Genomic DNA, 18,249 nt, shown 5'->3' with positions numbered 1-18,249 from the left:
TCTTTTACTTAAATAGTACTATATTAACATGGAAGGGAGCAGTACACAAACCGCTCTGCCCTGTCAAGCAGGAATTCCAAAAAACAGAGCCATCTAGCTGAAGCAGTGTTACGAGTAGCAATACTGTCCCTCTATTGGAACCTTGGCTGATCCAAACACCACAACAGGCACCAAATAAGTAAGTAACCTCACCCTACTCTCCAGGAAAAAGGCATGTTGTGGTTAATCATGTAGATACCAAACAGGATGTAAAAGAGATCCCATTCCACTGCCAACACCATCGACGAGGAAGGCTTTCTACACACGGGTGACATCGGCATTATAGACGATGAACTCTAATCTCATAGCCATTGATGGCTTGACCCAGATCTAATATGTGGCAATGCCTGGCACATTGGTCATCCACCCCAACCGGTATTTAAAATTAGTATTTGATGACGCCATGCTTATTTAGGACCATACTGGCATCCACAGCTTGTTTGCCAGTTGGCAGATGAATCCTAGGGCCTTTATCCAACCTTTTCGTCTTCACAACTACCAGAACTGTAGACATGCTGGTTCTGCGTGCGACAATCCTGAAACACAGATTTAACCAGATCCTCCATCAGGACCATTGCAGCCCAATGTCTTTTTCTCCTTGAGACAGGGGTGTAAACTAACCCATATGCCTCCAAGCCTTCCTCTATCTTGAGCCACACTATAAATAGACTGCCTCTATTGCTTGATCTCCTAGTGACCTCTTCCTCTACTTCAGATCTGCATGCTGTAGCTTTTGAAGCTGTTCAAAAGGTGATAGAGAATGACAGGTTGTATGGAAATGAGGAGAATGACTTTCCAGGATGTGATTCCACCCGCATATGTTGATAGACAGCAAACTGTCCAAGCACCGAATGTGTAGGAAATGGTGCCACCAAGTACTCCCACAGGTACACAATCAAGGACAGATGATGGATCATCTATTGTGGCAATGATGAGCCAAATGTGGCTAATATGCAGGCGGGACAATAAGCTGAAATGCCCTTGAGAAGAACAACTAGAGTGTCTAGACCGCCTGAGAGATTTATTCCAGGGGTAGACTAAGTGATGCTTACTGATTGCGGGGAACCTTCTTGCTACAGAAAGGTTATGATGAGAGAGGATCAGCGCAAGTGGTAGTATGCTATGCAATCAGAGATGAGTTCACTCATAAAGAATAAGACTTGGGATTTGGTTTCTTTGCCACATGGAAAGAAAGCATTGTCATGTAAATGGGTCTACAAGATGAAGGTCACAGGTGATGATGTGCCTAAGTACAAGGTCCGTTTGGTTGCTAAAGGGTTCAAGCAAGAGAAGGGTGTGGACTTTGATGAGATATTCTCTCTGGTTGTGAAGATGACCACACTTAGATGTGTACTTGGACTTGTGGCGATAGAGGATATGAAGCTTATGCAGATGGATATCAAGACAGCTTTCTTACATGGGGATTTGCATGAGAAAATTTACATGATACAGCCGGAAGGCTTTGAAGAAAAGGACAAAGAGCATTTGGTTTGCAAGCTGAAAAAGAGTCTCCATGGCCTTAAGTAAGCGCCTAGAGAATGGTATCACAAGTTTGATGCTTTCATTCGGTCCCAGGGTTTCAGAAGAAGTGAGATTGATCACTGCCTCTACACTAAAAGGGCTCAAGATAATAGCCTAATACTTCTGGCACTTTATGTAGATGGTATGTTATTGGCTATGAGCTTGATGCATTGAAAGCCAAGTTGCATGAGGCCTTTAACATGAAGGATTTGGGACCTACAGGTCATATTCTTGGTATGCGCATCACGGGTGACCGGAGTAAGAAACTCCTTTGGCTTTCACAGAAGGAGTATGTTACAAAAGTATTGCAGCGTTTCAATATGGAGGGGGGGAAGGAAGTAAGTACTCCATTGCCTCCATATGTGAAACTGAGTCATGCAGATAGTCCCAAATCAGATGAGAAGAGGGCCATGATGGCCAAGGTTCCTTATGCATCAGCGGTTGGGAGTCTTATGTATGCTATGATAGCTACTAGACCAGACATTGCATTTGCAGTGGGAGATGTTAGCCGGTATATGGCTAATCCAGGAAAGAGGCATTGGGAGGCAGTTAAGTGTATCATGAGGTACATGAAGGGTACCAAGGAGGTGTGTATCTGCTTTGGCAGAGGAGAGATGCGTGTATTTGGGTACACAGATTCAAACTATGCAGGGCATGTGGATAGCAGGAGATCCACTTCTGGTTATGTGTTCACCTTTGCAGGTGGTGCAGTGTCGTAGATATCTCGTGCACAGAAGTGCATTGCTTTGCCTACCACAGAGGCCAAGTATGTTGCAGCCACAGAAGGTTGCAAGGAGGCTATATGGCTTGATTGGCTGGTGAGAGATTTGGGGATTCATACAGGTGTACCGACATTGCATAGTGATTCCATGAGTGCTATTCAACTAGCACAGAATCCAGTCTTTCATGCAAAGACCAAACACATTGAGGTCAGGTACCATTTTATCAAAAAGATACTTGAGGACAAGCACATAGAGCTTGTCAAGGTTCATACAGATGATAACCCTGCAGATATGCTGACAAAGAGTCTACCTAGTCAGCAGTTTGAGCATTATCGTGTATTGATGGGCATTGGATAGTATGCTCAGTGGTTGTTCTCCCTTAAAGGCACATTGGCCTTTAAGTGGGAGGTTATGGGGGTTAAAGGTCACTGTACCTTAACCCCAGTTATGTACAATACTCAAACACATATATATATGGATGAAATAGACTGCACCCCCCAAAACTTGTGTCTCTCAAGCTCCCTCTCACCCTCTCAGCTTCCATTGTGTCCTCACACTATTCACAATTGTTTTGTACAGCCCACCCCTCCTTTTTTTCTCCCTTTCCCGCTGCAGGTTGCCTCCCTCTCCCTCTTGCTCGCTCTCTCTCCTCCCCCTTGTCTAGTTCGAGCCAGCTCTTTGGCAGGCTTGCAGGGCTGAAACAAAGCCTACAAGGCTTGTATTGCCTTGCTATGTGCTGGGCGGGCAGGACAGCATTTTCAAGCTGCCTCTACCCCTTCTTTCTCCTTTGCTGGCTGTTTTTTCGACAGCCGAAGAAGGCTCTCTTGGGGTGGCTGTATTTTGCGCCCCCCCCCCCCCCCCCCCGCCTTTTTCCCTCTTTTCCATCCCTCCTTTTTTATCCCCCCTTTGTCCCTTCCGTCTTCTTTCTTTATTTTTCATTTCAGTTGGTCCACAATGGGCAGACAGAGAGGGCACAAGCATTGGAGCAAGGAATAGCAGCAGTAGATCATAGGTGAGGCTGATGTTAGAGGTGTTGAGATTGTGACTGGTCAACAAGATGCTCATCTAGTGTAGTTATATGGTTTTGTCGTGCATTGGGCTTACTGACACATGCCGATCATTGGTCATTTGGTTGATACTCAGCTTCTTCATCATTCATTACCACATCTCCAGGTCATCTCCATCACTCCTTGCCATAGTTACCATTCAGTATCTGCTCTTCTCCAATCCATTTCCATTTTTAAGTTTCATCTTAAAGGTTTATTCTTCCAGGCCCAACAATGCATCTCCAACTGTTACGCTCAAGTCGAGGTAACATGACCTGGGAAGGGTCAGTCGGCATTTTCCTTTTAAAGGATCAATGTTTGTATTATATTTGTTTGGGCTTCATGTAAATGATCAAAAAGGAATAAAGGTCAAGGTCCTTGGTGAGGGTGACATGGCACTAGACTAGGTGGATCTAAGGCTAAGGGACTTTAATGCATTAAATGTGCCTAGGGGCAAATGTTTTAAAGATATCCCAAGAGAGGGGTAAATAATGCATTAAGGAAAGACCCTACAATTATGACATGTGGCATACTAGATTCATCTAGGGAGTTTTGGGGCTCGTTGAAAAAAAAGCAAGCATGAGCTTTTACGTAATAGACGATTTGTGAGCTTGCTACCAACGAGGTTGGCTGGGAGGAGAAACCAAGTGCCCGTGCCCGTGATTCGACGAAAAGAAGGCAGAGATTAGTTCGTAATGTTTCATTTGGTATCAGAGCGCTCAGGCTGAATGATGGGATTCATACGAGTTGCGCATGAAGGAAGCGCGGGTTGTATTGGGCGTGTGACGACGAGCGACGTGTGCTATTAGGTGGTCACGGGTTTAGTTGTCTCGTCCCTTGGCATCATGCAAGGATTATGGGTGGTTACCTTCGAGACAACGATACAACCAAGCTGCTGGTTATTTGGGTAGCATGGATGAACGGCGCAGCTGTTGGAATCTGACATTTGGTAGTTGGACGTCATCGCAGGTTCATACCTGGTATCACGCAAAGGAATTCGGGACCAGGACTCCGGGATATTGCAGGAGCGTACGGTTCACGTAGGAATCTTGAAAGACAGGCGTGAAGCAATTTTGGACACCCGTTGGTCTGCAGCTAGCTTAGGACCAGGGAAATTAATCCGATATCTGCGTTACGTGGAGATCCTTCGAAGTGATAAGCGATGCTGGGTGAAAGACCTGCGAATGTGGTAAACGATCACATTAATTTTAGAGGAGGTTATGAGGCGCGGAATTTCTTGGCTGAAGTTGAGAGATGAAATTCATATTGAACCCAATAGAGAGGTCACCTAGTCGGTGGTTACAAAGAGAGTTGGTTCTTCTGGTTTGTTGTTCCTTGGTTGGTCACGGCTGGCTACGGAGGTCGTGATCTTGGCGTGAGGACCTGGCTTCTCGTTAGGATCCATCTATTGTTCGAAGTACCTGCAGGGAGATCTCCGTTGACTAAAATTGAAAGAGCAATCTGATCAGGGGGGCTCTCTACCGAGTTTCTTAAAGTTCTGAAAATTTTAAGTTTTTTTCAAGTTACAGTTTTTGGTATTTGCAGTTATTTCCCTAGCATAGGAAAAGTATTCGTGGTTTGCAGCTTGGTATATGTTGGGATAGCTGTTGTCTTGAGTATTTGAAGTTTACAACTGTAAAGTTGGAAGTTGGACTTTCGATTTGTAATTACAGTTTTAAGCGGTGTTTTATTTATTATTTTTTAAAAAAAAAACACCCATTGACCTAAATGAAAATGGAAGAAGAAGCTTCCATGATGGATCCTGTAGAGTCGGGAGTCCGACCGACCCCGCAGGTGTCGCACCCAGCAGGTCATACACTGTCTGGCAGAATTGCGATGTTAGAGGATGCCTTGCAATAGATTTTAGCGCAGCAGTTACAAACAAATGTGGGGAAGTCTGAACTCAGAAAAATGGTACATAGTATGTCTGCCAGACCATCTCATGAGGAGAAAAGTAAATCTCCGATGGAACCGGAGTCCAGTGTTCGTACGGTCGAGCCTAGGAGGGCTAAGGTGCCTAATATTGCCAATTATAGGCCAGAAAAGTATTCTGGTCGAATGTCTGACCATGGTTCCGATATCATTGACACCTGGTTACACAAATGGGACGAGGCATTCGCCATTTGTGAAATCAGGAATGATATGAAGAAAATCCGCGAGGCCACTCATATGTTTAATGAGGCAGCGGATAGGTGGTGGATAAAACAGCAGAAAGATGGAGTAGCATCCACTACCTGGGAGGGGTTTAAAAAGGAACTTAGAAAACAATTCCTACCTCCTGGCGAAGCATCCTGAGCTTGGGATCAGTACCGAAACCTTCGTCAGAGAAATTTATCATCAGTGGCAGAATACACTGATAAGTTTAGAGAAAGTGTAATAAAGGTTGATGAACCCCTACCTCAGTCAATCCAAGTAAAAGATTTTATCTTTGGATTGAATGATCGGATAAAGATGGAAGTTCGGGCTAAGTATGCGAACACGCTAGATGAAGCAATTGCCATAGCCCTGAACTATGAAGATGCAAAAGGGAACAGACCAAGTGGGTTTGTGCAGGTTGGGACTCAGTATGGGTACCCGAAGAAAATTGGGTTTAAGAAGAAGTGGATTAGCAAAGGGGGTGCCTCACAGTCTAGTGGTCAAGCCAAGCAGGCGAAACCAGTTGAGACTCCTAAATCAAGTACCACCATTGGAATGAAAAGAAAAGTAACACCAATGGCAGCCTGGGCTTGGTCGAAGTCCTCTTTAAACCCAGAGCAAAGGGAAAAAACGAGGAGAGAAGGCTTGTGTTTTGGTTGCCTTCAGCCTCATCAGTGGAAAGATTGTCCACGGAACAAAGATCGTCGGATGGCTTAGATGATGGTCTCAGAATGCGACGTAGAAATGAAGGGAAGTCCCAGAGCAGAACAGATGCAGATTCAGCTAGCGGGATCTTCTCAAAGGTCAGTATCTTTTTTGTTATGTGTGTCTGTTGCTAAGATAGTAACTAGTGCACATGATAATATCCTAGCAAAGCCCGCAGCAACGGGGTATACAGCCTTTAATGATACGGAGTTAATTAAGATGAAAGGGCAAGTAGCTAATCATCAGGTCATTGTGTTGTTCGACTCAGCGTCAACGCACAATGTAATTAACACCAAGCTCGTAAAGAGGCTGAAACTAAAGACTAGCCCATCTGACTATGCATATACAGTCAGGATGACAGACGAAAGTTCAATTAAAGTATGGGACCAAAGGGTTATCCAGTTGGAGCTTCAAATTCAGGACTATGCTGAGAAGCTTGATTTTAAAATGACTAAGCTTGCCCATGCAGACATAGCCCTGGGTAAGGCTTGGCATTCTAGGAAGAATCCAGCTATAGATTGGAAAAAGCACATTTATTAATTCAAGATGAATGATGTGCTGTATGTCTTACGAGGTGATAGGAATATACCTCAATGACCGTTGGTTTCCGTGATGAAAATTCAAAAAGCTCAAGAAGAGTTTTTATTTCTTTGTACTGCATCAGTAGAGCCGATTAATGATTCTTCGGCTAGCACTGATGTTGCTCAAAATGGAGAGATGGCCAAGCTGGCTGATCAAATAACAGAGGAATTCTCTGATTATTTTAGGGATGAGCTACCTTATGGGTTACCTTCAGAGCGGAATGTTTAGCATAATATTGAACTAATCCCGGGGGCAGAACCTGTAAATAGACCTCCCTATAGGTTGAGTTTTACTGAAGAGGCAGAGGTGCGAAGACAACTGGAAGAATACCTCAAGTTGGGGCAGATTCAACCAAGTTTTTCACCTTTTGCTTCGCCAGTGATATTAAAGAAGAAGAAAGATGATACTTTTCGTCTCTGTATAGATTACAGAGCATTGAATAATATCACTATTAAGCACAGGTCTCTTTCTCCATTTCATCTATGTTTCCGCTCAGCTAGTCCCTGCATGCTACATTGGTATCAGATTAATAAGGTTCCTTCTGATCTGAAGTAGGTTGGAGGGAGTCCTGGTGGCACAGCTTAGTTATGGGGACTCAGTTAGCAGAGGAGGGAGCAAACTATAGTAGTACCATACTCCATTAGCCTCTCCCTGCCAACCTTCGTCACGCATCGGGCCAGTTCCCGTCCGTATGCATTTACACCTTGCGGGGCAAGGTTAGGGGGGACATTTTATTTTTTCTCTCGCAGTCCTTGTTGCAACAGTTGATGGGTCTACCAGTCTTCCATCATGGACCCATCCAGTACAGCAGCTCTCAAGCAAACGTTCAAGGAGTAGGATCATCTCCTTGAGCAGAATAGGCTATTTTATGAGCAGCCCGAGCAGGAAAAGAAGATAAAGGAGGATGCAACAACATTGGACCCTTTCCAGCTTCCGTTGGAACAGGAATGCCTTGAGGCAGCCCGGCATCGATCTAGACATCGTGCCAATTTGGCAGCATACGAGGTCCAGCACGGGCGAAACCAAGAGCAAATGCTTTTACAACACCAGCAATGACATGGCCTGTTCACAGTTCCTCTCCTCAGCCACAATTACCAATGTGAGTCTGTGATCAGATCAAGGGTCTTCCACCCTAGAGCACAGTATGGTGGACCATTCTTCCACAATACCCACAGACCGTTCTTTATCTGCTTAGGAGTCTTCCATCTCCGAGCACAGTTCAGTGGACTATTTTGCAGCTCAGCCAGTGGTTTCCCTTGGGTTGGTAGACCCAAGGGACCATTCAATTTCCACAGTAGCTACATGCAGTGCCTCAAGGTCTTCCACCCCATGGGGGTAGTGCAACCATTTCCACAACCAGCTCTCAGGGGTCTTCCATCCCTGAGGCCAGCTCAGCTCATTCCACACGCCCAGATGATGAGACTTGTGGGTCTACCACCTACGAGGATCATTCAACTTCAACAACTTATTCTCTTGGAGTTCCCACCTGAAAAAATCAGTCAGTTCGTGTAGGTACGTCGGATGTGTCTTTTACTCATCCAGCAGCTTTATCATGTCCAGTTAGTTCCTCTAGGTCTTCCACCCCGGGAGCTCAATCAGCTGGATCAGCTTTAGTAGGGGAGCAGATGGTTTTCACAGCTATGAGTGATGGGTCTTCCATCCTTGGAGATATCTCAAACCCATCAGCAATTGCCATAGATGAGCCTCTTGGGTCCACCGCCTAAGGGAGTTGTCTATTTCCCAAAGTTAGTTCTCTTGGGGCTTCCACCCAAGGGGACACCCCAGATGCCACAAATAGCGTATAGGTGTGATGGATCTTCCACCCATCACTAGGGGGCTCAGTTTCCAGTCCCACTGGCCATGATGCTCAGTAGGAGAGGGCGTCTCAAAAGTTTGCCAGACCAGTGTCAAGCCTAGCAGGAGGGAGTATCCTCATAACTAAAGTCATAGGTGTAGCTATCAGCAATACGGAGGTTGATGATTCTTCGACACTCTGTCTCCCCTTTCTTAGTTTTTAGGGATGCAGCAGTTGCAGTACCAGTCAGTATCTGGCACCATCCCATCAATTGATTCATTAGAGAGTGCTCACTAGCTCCATAGTTCCTTCGGATAGCATCCAGTACAATCTCCTCCTTGGAGAGGTGCTCTGCAGTGCCAGTCACCGCTCAGCTCCTTGGAGATACATCCACAGCTCCTGACGTCATGCAAGTTCTTCGGGAGGCATTTCCATCCACGGTTCCAGATTCCGGCAGAGTTTTTACCCTCATCAGTTGTCACGCCAACAGAGGAGGCAAGTGCATTCCAGCTTTCCCTCACCACAGTCATGCAGACAACAGTACCACAGTGCCCAGGAGTGCATGTGAGTATTTTGGAGTTTCCACGTTTTCAGTTTCGGTTGCCTAGCCTCAGTGGCTTTGTCATCAACCTAGCAGTTCCCAGAGAAACACCAGCATTTCTAAGTCGGTGGATCTTCCGCAGTGGGGACGGAGCATGTCAGCAGTTGGTAGCCAATTTCATGCCATTAGCCTTCAAGAGTGCCGTGCCTCCGCATCAACAGCCCAGTCAATCCTCAGATGTTCACAAGGGGGCAGCATGCAATTCATATCTCCAGGAGCCTATCGGAGTGCCATACCACCCAAGGATCAAAAGTTCACAGTAGCCTTAGCAGTACAGCTTCCAGAGGGGTGCCAACTCAGTACCATGCCAGACTGTTATTCCCCAGTTCTTTGGGAGGACAGTCAAGTTTCGAGCCGTAGTTACTAGTCATCATGATCAGATGCCTTTGGCATACGTCACTCCCTCAGCAGCAGCTACCTCCATTTAGAAGTTAAGCAGGAGGGAATGTCGCAAGCAGCTCTGCACTAAGCTGCATTGTGACACATTTACTCTTAAGTTATATGATGACCTCATTGGGAGCCCTAGTCCAGGGACGAGTCAGGCACGAGCTATGTGGGCTCAGTCAAAGGTCCGAGCGGAGCAATCAGAGTCGCCTGGGCGAAGGGTTGCAAGGTATCCACCTAGCAACAAGTTCAGTAGAGGGAATGTCACATGCACAAGAGTCGAAGACCTTATAGCAGTGACACCAGGCTAGACCCCCCCCAGCCACGTTTGAGATCCAATTGGGTGGGCCAGCACCAGCCCTTGAACGCTAGTCTGGTCAGGTCAGCTGACCTAACCAGCATGGTCAGCTGGTTGGACCACATGATCGGCCAAGTCGGCCAGGCAAGGTCTGTCAAACAGACCAGCCTAGTCGGCCAGAGGCCAGCCCCTATATGAGGGCAGTCTAGCCCCCATTTGGGGCATTCAGTCAGCCATCTTTCAGCAGTTAGGGGAGTTTCCATGCGCAGTTTTGTATGCTGATTTGGCAAGCATGTACAACAGTAGTCAGGGCATTTACACCATCAGTATGAATAAAAAAGTGTACTATAGTTACGAAGATCTCTGGTGTATCTCATGCTTGAGGTCTCTTTCTACATTTCATCTATGTTTCTGCTCAGCTAGTCCCCGCATGCTGCACTGCTTCCAACATCCTCTAACCTTGAGGGTGCCATTCATTTCTGAACTCAAGAGGTAAGCATCAATTGTATTGGGGGAGGATTTCAGATTGAGATGGGGAATATTAGGCCTGAGATGAAGGAGTGGAGCATGAACTTTAAAATGATTAAAAGGGATCAAAATATTGAAAGCAAGAGACATGGGCGGATTAGGATTAGCTCTCAAGATGTGAGGTTTCAAGCATATGGTGCTCTGGACTAGCGGGGAACTAACAGAGGGTATCCTTTGAAGTTTGCCATCCTTATTCAGGTTTAGCAGCTCCCTAGAGTCCCACAATGTTCAGATTTCCTCTCCCTAGAAGACAAGCAACAGCTGCAGATAGCAATACAATCTTTGCAAGATAGTACACTGGTGGGCCGCATTGTAGGCCTCATGTCCACAAGGAGCCAAGTTAGAGATTTGATTCAGGCACGCTTGGCATTGCAAGGTGACCACATCCAGGAGGTCACCATATGGGAGAGGTCTTTCTTCTCCAACCAGGTTCCACCAAAACTACCTAGGCCCTTGTGGTGTAGAGTCCTATTTTCCTTGGCCCAAATTTACCAAGTTGACAACATGGAGATGTTTTGGGAGATGGAGTCCAGCATTATTACTTGAAACATCTAGGTTTCCCATTGCAATTAGGTGATGGGAGGCCAGCGAGTACCCCCAACAGCCACCATCATTGCCATTTGGCAGGATATCATCTATACCATGCATGCCATATGAGGGACAATTGGTTCTTGGACGACGGTAGAAAGGCAGGAGTGTTTCTGCAAGGCTTGGCCTGCAGGTGTTTTCTACATATTCACGAAGCGAGGCATCCATTGGTTGTATAGTCCCCCACCCTGGTTGTTGCCCCTATTCCAGCAATTGCTTGCTAAGCCAATCCCTAAACCTTACACAGCACAAAATTGTTAACCCACAAAATCCTACTCCATGTACAAGCATGAATCAAAAAACACACAGATCTGAAGATGTAGACAGATAGATAGGCCACCAAAGCATTAGAAATATAGTTCCAAAACTGAATACAAAAGTGACCTTACAACCAGAAGAGCAGTGCTAGAAGAAAGTCTCTGGATGCCGCCCTAAATGCTGCTCTCTCCTGCTGCTGAATGCCAAAATGTGCAGCGCTTCTTGGAGCTGCCTGAGAAATGACTGCCAAAAGCACCCCCCGCCCAGGCAGACCTTTATACAGAGAAGGGTTGAGCTCTCCCCTCTTCAAGAGGTAACCAACCTCTTCTTCTGGCCGACCCATGATTGATCTTCTTTGTCATCTTCTTTAAGATCCCACCGCTTGTAAGCATGTGGGACCCTAGTCTTTGTGAGCCACTCTTAGAATTGTCCACAGTGGCCTTCTATTGGATGGTGAATGCCGTTATGTGTGCCTAAGAGGTAGGGGGGATGGCATAGTTGCATTTCCAAATGTTTGCACAAACTCATTCATTTATATATTTATGTTTATATTCATATTCCTTTTCCGCAAGCACGTGCATTGTTAATATTTTAATTCTTGAAAATGCATGAAATTACGGAAACACATCATCTCTTGAAATGAGCTCGAATTAGCTTGAAGATTCAATAAACTTGGATCCAAAGATCCGTGATCATTCTTTTTTATTGCTGCTGAGCATAGTTGCTTTTCTTTTCTGTTTCTAATATTAAGAAATGTCTTTTCCTACTCTCTTGGTTTATTGAGACTTGTGCTTACGGGTTCACTAGGTGCCTTGATTACTTCATCTAGTGGCTTTGAATGATCCAATGAGACCATCATGTGTTGGGGGCAGCCAAATTACTGAATGTAAGCCTGGTCTATTCAAAGATTACAAGTTGGCGGTTCATATTCAGCTTAAAGTGGGTGTTGGAATGCTAAGCCTAAACCGCGGTGGGCATCAAGATTAGGACGGGAAAAAACCATCTAATGTATATAACTTCATAAGGCTAGAATAATCCAATCTTACAAAGTAAATTTTTTGTAGAACGAACAAAAGAGCAAGAAGATAGGCCAGGTAAGAAGGGGGGTTGTAAAAGACATAAACAAAACTAAGAGTGAAAGTGAAAATAAGAACAAAAATCGCTTAGTAAGTAAAGCTACACTTTCTGATCGATACCCAAGCATAAGCTGCCTTCAAGACTATGAAAGATTCCAAAATCTCTAGGATAAACCCAATGCTTGCGAAGTTTTAAAAATCCCTACCCAAACAACAAAAACAAAGATAACAAAGAGAAAAAGAAGAAGAAGAAATAAGAGAGAGAGAGAGAGTTATGTGAAGTTCTGTATTGAAAACCCAAAAAATCAAAGCTAACACGGGGAATACAACGATAACACAAACACAAGCACGTTACACAAGGAAACATGTTGCTTTCTTCTTTTTTAATTTAAATTTTTCTATAAAACTAATAACGAAAAACAAAATAGACATTGAAGCTCCCACTTTGGCTTTTGATTCTAAGTTCAGGAAACCTGAACATACCCAAAGCTGTAATTCCAAAGGTCTAATGACTACAAAATAAAAGAGAGCGAACTTTGAAGTTTCTTCATTACTTTTCTTGTACTACAATCCATTCGGAGAAGTGGTATGGTTAAACTACCACGTTGAGCAATAAAAGTGCTCTTCCTTGTGCAAAGACGAATAAAATCAGTTGTTACTACAAATATCATCTTCAAAACATAAAGAACTGATTACAATTCCGTTGATCTCCTGTCTACCATAGGGAGTGAAGGCTGCCTGCCCAAGGATGGTAGTTTTTTCTTCTTCCTCTCCTAATTTTCTTTTAGTAGGGAAAGGGGGGGGCGGGCTTTTGCTAAAGCATAAGGAACTAGATGAAGGAGTGTGTGGAGGATTGGCTTTGCTAAAATGTATGGGATGGATATGGCCAGCAGGCTGGAAGCAAATCAACCAGCCGACCAAGTCAGGGAACACGAGGAAACAAAGACAAACTAACCAGGAATACAAGAAAACAAACAAAACACAAACACAAACACATTACCCAAGGAAAAATGTTTCTTTCTTTTTCAATTTAAAATTGTACTACAAAGATAATAAAAAAAAAGAAAATGGACACTGAAGCTCCAGCCCACCCACAACCCAAAACGCCACCGAGACTGGTGCCCCAAGGTGATTGGTATTGGGTCGACTGTCCATCCCTTGCCAAGATGACCCATTGAAACAATCCCAAAACAGGTCTAGTAAACATCAGACCCTGGTAGGGTATCACTTCAAGGCAAAGTCCAACAAACCACACAAACAACTCCCAAGGGTTGAAGCTAGCACCTCACCTCCCAGCCATGGGCTGAATACCCACAAGCTACAGGTCTAGACCACTGTAGAGAGCCAGCCAGCCTCAAAGTCCATACATGCATCCCAAAGGGATTTGGGAGCATTTGGCCTCTCTATACAACTGGTTACCGGCATCACCCATGAAGTCGTCTTCTTGGAAGTGCAAATCCATGTGCTGAATCTTGCAATTGATTGTCTAATGTGATTGATTGTCTAGTTCAAGGGCCGCAGATCCAACCAAGCGATGTGCACGTCTTGATGAGACCATGAAATTAGTCATTCTTGAAGCATGCTCTGTACGCAAGTCCTTTTCTCCCATGGCACATTTACGAGTACCCATCAGAATCTTCGTACCTTGGGTAGGCAACCTGTTCTATCTTGGTATCATCGCTTACCCTCATGGGCTACATTTGTTTGCCACCATGTTTTACACAGGTGATAACATATCCCTCCCACATTGGATAGTCGTAGGGACTGTTGCAATATACAAGAATTTACCTCCCCTCCCTAAATTTCATGCAATCAAGGATGCAAGACATACAAGGGAAAAAGCTCAAAACCTTGAATCACTGAAATATAGAAGGAAACACTTTATGTCCTCTTCTCCCCTCATCCACGATTCTCAAAGAAAACGAATAGTCATGCGAAGTGTCTTGACAAAGGGGTTTCCATTAAAGGGGACATTGATGCTCTTCCCAAGGTACCTTAAGACTTAACTGAAATCCTTGGCAGAGGATCATTTACCGATGTGTGGCTAAAGACGGCTACTTGCCTTCTCCAAAATATTTTGAATGGCCTACAACGTTTTCTTTGGAAAAGATGGATGAATCAGCCGCACTAGCAAATAAATCTCGAAATGTGAGAAGGGACTTGCATGGAAAACATATTACTCAGCAAATTAAAAGGAGAAGGGTCCAAAGAGGCCAGGACGTAGCACTTAGCAATGTATTATCAAGATGGATCCAAAAAGATGCATCTTGATAGCATTCAAACAAGAGTGATTTACGAAGAACAAAAAAACATGCTATGCAGTACAAAGAAAACATCAAACAAAAGAGCCTGGCGATGGAATACTCAAGATCCCGACGGCAGCAGTGATCTGGGTTCTGAGACTCTTCTACAATTCTTTTCTCGTGAGCACGCCAGTCTCTTCTGGAGTACTGCTGTCACATCCAAATCTAAAGCACATGGATCGCGAATGCAATAACCGAACCAAAACGAAGTGGCGTTAAGTTTTCGCTTTACTAAAATAAGTCAAGACAGCAGTTCGTAATGTGACGCGGATACATGTAATGCTATTCCGATGTAAGATAGACGCAACGGGGGAGGTGGGGACAGAGAAAGAGAGAGATCTTCTACAATTCTTTCCTCGTGAGCAAGAGCAATACAATCTCTTCTGGTGTGCGGACACTTACATGCAAATCTAAATGTTGATGAGAGCCGATCGCAAATGCAAAGACCAAAAGGACGTTACGTTAACATTCCGCTTTACTAAAGATACGACGGTTAATAATGTGACGCCGATACACGTCATGCTAAGTCACGTGAATTCCACTGTAGATACATCCACAAGCGCAATTGTTGAACGCTAGCGACCCATCCATCGGACGGCAAGGACGAAAAATCTCGAAAGTAAAATTTGCAGACGAGCCGACAAAGAAGGACGAGCAATAGAGTAGATCTACGGGTTCCAGACAGCAATTTTAGCATAGATACAGATCGAACATATAGATACAGACGGCAAGGAAGAATTCGTTGTGCAAACACGGAACTGGGAGAATTCGATCACGAAATTTGTTGAGATTAGAAGAATGCTGCGGCTAGTTCGGCAGACTGAGCGCAAAAACACAAACTTGGAGTTGAGCGAAAGCAGAAAGCACGTACATGAGTTCAAGGGAGCTGATGGAAGCAAAGGATGGAGGGATCTTGGGGAAATCGGAGAGGAGAGTGGGGTGGCGCAAGAGGAGGGATAGATGAAATGCAGGATGGGAGGAGGGGAAGGCAGGAGAGAGCTATGGAGATGGAGATGGAGATGGAGATGGAGATGGAAGGACAGAGCTACGGCTATGGCTATTGAAAAACAGAGCTCTGGCTATGGCGATGGCAAAAAACAGAGCTTAAAAAGAGAGAAAGAAAGAAAGAAGAAGAAGAGGATGAAGAAGGGGGCCACTGGTGAAGGTTAGTTGCTCTTTGCCGCCTATGCCTTCCCATTTATTTATTTTTTATTTTTTCTTCCCTTTTTCATTCAATATATTTTTCTTTTCTCTTTGCAAACCTTCCCATTCCCTGCCTTGCTTGCTTGGCCCGCCCTAGACCTTGGCCCGATACCGTTCCCATTCGACTCTCCAGAACCAACTCACAATCAATCTCGCCAGAAACTGCCCCCACAAATCCACGCACCTTTCTTATATTATACCACTTGGCTGATGTAGGATGTCGTGGGTTGTACCTGCAAGCCCCAACTGTCATCAGACAATAGCGATGCTACCAGCAATATTGCAACCTTATGCTTTATGGGAACAACCCTCATAATGGCAAAGCCAGACTCAAAAGAAGGTCTAAGGGGGATAGCCTCTAAGCGTGTTTACACACCGGCCTAGCCTCAGCTTGGGCAGGCCAAGATTGAGGGTGTTTGCAGACTATGGCAATCTTGCCCACCCACACTGCATTGAATGCATCTAGGCCATGGGCTAGACATGAGCTACCTATCATGCCCGTCCATGATCTCTTGGCATGTCCATGGTGGCATAAGTCAATAAACACCCTAACTACCAGTGGACATGTTCGGCACATCAACTTAGCTTGGGCACACATCCTCAATGTATAGCCACCCTAAGTAGGATTAGCAAAGCATCTACATCCCAAATGTCTCCACAAACTTGTCTTTCTGCCCTAGTATAGCCAGAGCAGGATGCAAGAGCAAGAGCTGCTGACTAGATAGAGGAGCTCCAAAGCATGAGGAGCTCCAAAGAATGAGCTTATTGTCACGATTTTCATGCCTTTAGCAATAGCTTCTCCAATATCAGTGAGCAAGGCAAACTTTAAGCCTATTTTTTGCTTTGCATGACTTTAGGTTGTAGAAATCTCATTCATGGGAATGCATTGTCAACAAAAGCCTCAACTCCAAGGACTATTTAAATAATACTTCTACAATCTTCATTACTGCCTTCTGATGTTGTTTCCTTCCGCTCACACAACTCTTAGCAAGCATATTTGCCCTCAATTATTATTTTTTTGGCTCGCTCAAACTATGGGTTGTAGCAATCCATCATAGCAGACATTGCACCTCGATGCTTGAGGACCTTCAATGCACCGCGATCCCCTTCGACAGCTCGAATTTTGAACTTGCTTTTATAAGCAACCTAAGGCTTATGTTAATCGTTCGCTTACCTTACTTTAATTGGGCTGTAACTTCAAAGGGGGGGGAGACTAATTAATATGATTTTTGAATTTAAAGTTTGATGGGAGGACATAATAGCTTCCTTCATAGCATGATGGCTCTTCGTATCTCACCTTGGATAACTTCAAAGGGGGGGGAGACTAATTAATACAATTTTTGAATTAAAAGTTTGATGGGAGGACATAATAGCTTCCTTCATACCATGATGGCTCTTCATGTCTCACCTTGGATATAAATATTACAATCATGTTGCTTTTGAATGCAAGTTCAACTTCTTCTCTTATTGATGATTTTCGTTATGTGTTCTTGAGGGTAAGTTTTTTTTTCCCCTTTAATGGCCTACCTCTTCCTCCACTTTTTAATAAGGTGAAATTGACATGAGTTTTGTTTTTTTCTCCCTATCCAAAACTCTCTCAATCATGTCTCGTACATCATCTTCAATATAATAGAAGAAATAGGGATAGGACTAATCACATCGGGGCTATATTTATAAGAAGTAATTCCCTATAGGACATCCAATGATGAATGGGAGAAATGCATCGTGCAAGCTGGTAAGATCGAGGCTAAGGTGGATTGAGTGAAGGTATTCAAAGGGTGAGCGGAGGAAAACATGGGTAATTAAAGTGCGGAAATTAGGGGTAAAAGGTGGCAAGCTGAGCAAGATATGGGTAATGGGAGGACGAGAAAGCAAGGGTGCAAAGGGTGCCAAGGTAAAGGAGAACGTGGAGAGTGCATGGAGGGTGAAGGGGACAAAGAGTTGGGAAGATGGGGGCAAGGTGGCTTCCAAGGCTCTAGGAATGTTGGAAGGAACACAAAGAGGAAGGTAAGAGGGAGAGGACAAGAGAAGGAAGGTGCAAGATAAAGACTAGTGGAAGGTAAAAAATAACAAGGTGGTGGAGCCACTAAAACCCATGCCATCTATAGTTATAATATGTATAGAAGAGAGGGAAAGATGAAGGGACAAAGGAGAAGGTTGTGTGCCCCATGAGTCAACGGTAATCAATAATGAAATTTTTGCACGTGTCATAGACAAAGCTTAGGAACTCAAGCTTAACTAACACCCCAAATGTAACATATACACCAAAGGCCCATACATTGTGCACGATTATTGTTTCTTATGCAAAATATCAGAAGGTAGGTGAGATTTTTTGGCACACTTGTTTTAACCTTCTTTTGTAGGGCTAACACACCTATTGCTCCTCCTTACATCGGCAATGATGGCACTTACATCCTACACTAACCATAGAAGACCCCAATCCTAGTGCTAGCAAAGTGGCACT

The 18,249-nt window shown here is 44.5% G+C and overlaps 1 protein-coding gene across 2 annotated transcripts in view; it reads right to left on the bottom strand.

Moving 5' to 3' along the window:
- Window positions 1-15,735, bottom strand: part of LOC147887723 (UDP-galactose transporter 1-like) — a 34,376-nt gene extending 18,641 nt beyond the window's left edge. For both annotated transcript variants that reach the window (XR_015543101.1, XM_087393385.1), the window contains exon 1: window positions 15,454-15,735. The gene's annotated coding sequence lies outside the window, so the exon portion shown is untranslated. The remainder of the gene's footprint in view (window positions 1-15,453) is intronic.
- Window positions 15,736-18,249: the final 2,514 nt, after the last annotated feature.

This window comes from Dipteris shenzhenensis, chromosome 22 (genome assembly GCF_047967505.1).
Source record: "Dipteris shenzhenensis isolate YYH24624 ecotype China chromosome 22, Dip_SZ_1.0, whole genome shotgun sequence".
Taxonomy (NCBI): Eukaryota; Viridiplantae; Streptophyta; class Polypodiopsida; order Gleicheniales; family Dipteridaceae; genus Dipteris; species Dipteris shenzhenensis.
This window is presented reverse-complemented; position numbering and strand designations above follow the sequence as displayed.